The sequence below is a fragment of the Dendroctonus ponderosae genome, unplaced genomic scaffold (genome assembly GCF_020466585.1).
Source record: "Dendroctonus ponderosae isolate FM_Combo_2020 unplaced genomic scaffold, Dpon_F_20191213v2 Dpon_F_20191213_10, whole genome shotgun sequence".
Taxonomy (NCBI): Eukaryota; Metazoa; Arthropoda; class Insecta; order Coleoptera; family Curculionidae; genus Dendroctonus; species Dendroctonus ponderosae.
The window spans coordinates 2,410,564-2,411,786 of record NW_026017111.1 but is presented as its reverse complement, the minus strand read 5'-3'; the positions used below and the strand labels follow the sequence as shown (position 1 = coordinate 2,411,786).

General features: G+C 46.0%; 1 protein-coding gene across 1 annotated transcript in view; it reads left to right on the top strand.

Moving 5' to 3' along the window:
- Positions 1-263: 263 nt before the first annotated feature.
- LOC109542705 (receptor-type tyrosine-protein phosphatase alpha) overlaps positions 264-1,223 on the top strand; it is a gene marked incomplete at its 3' end in the record, with an annotated part of 2,635 nt that continues 1,675 nt past the window's right edge. The window contains 2 exon segments of the mRNA XM_048661992.1: positions 264-474; positions 1,120-1,198.

Genomic DNA, 1,223 nt, shown 5'->3' with positions numbered 1-1,223 from the left:
ATTTATTTCTCTCTAGAATGACGTACAAATGAGCGTTCTTGCTCATTTTGCCTCCGAGAAATGAGCAGAAAGGGGACGGAAAACATGAAATTTTGGCATAATCTTGAACCTAAATGTTCGCTATTCATATTTCGCTTTTTAAGCTGGATCCGCCCCTGCCTTTTGGTTGGTTTAAGTGGTACAGTTATCCGCGCGCATCCGCCATTCCGTCAATATTCTGCAGAGCATTTCGCTCCTGGACATTATCATCGGGTTGCCTGATTTATCCCGGGAGCGTCGGGACGGCGTCGTTCAGGCGCTGGGAGGATCCCACAGCTGATCTGATGCGGACGCCAGGTCAGAGCGACGCCGGCAGTTCTGGTGACGCCGCTAAACGCGACGCCTCGTTTTCCACTCCCGGCAGCGCCCGTTCGTAATAAAGGCGCGATCGGTGACCAAACTTTTCCCGTTTCAAACTCCCTTTGTGCTTCTTATGTAAGTAGATTCACTGCATGTTGGGCAAACCAGAGTGTAAATTCAGACAGCAAATTTTTACAGGGTGAGCCGTTTTGAGGACGCTTTTCTTGCGTCGCTAACTAGGGCGGTCGGTTTGAAACAAATAGGTGTTGATTATATTTTTTGCGTCAGCTCTACCATCTGCTTGCACCCATTTGAGCTCAATAGCTGCGATCATTAATCCAGCAACATTTCTTAGAAGTTCTAGAAGTTATTTGCATGGCACTCTTCCTGAAACTGAAAAAACGATCCTTATTGAGAGGTATTTATGGTAAGAGGGATCTCAATAGATTCCTGTTGTACACGCCAGTTAATTGATAAATGCTGGTATATGTAGCGTAAACGAACATTTCGCTTCGTGCTGTTATTTATAGCCGCATGTTCAGACCAACCTAAACTTGAGACCTCTGAGATGCGAGCGTTGGAATTTCACGGTTTAAAAACGATTTGGCAATGAAACCGTCCACGCAAACCTGACACTGAAAAATGCTGGCCGATTTTGCATGTTCGATTTTTCTCAATGGACGGCTCTGACGTGGCGCTTTCCGGCCCATGAACGTTCAACACCCTGTATACCTACCAAGTTTGCTAAAGCCGTTTAAATGGGATTTTTTTGCTTTTCAGTTACATCGCTATACATAATGAGAGGACAACGCGAAGCGGCACGCTAGCGTAGAAAGGGACGGTTCAACTTGACGCAAAGGTTACAGAATGTTCAGTTTTTGCCC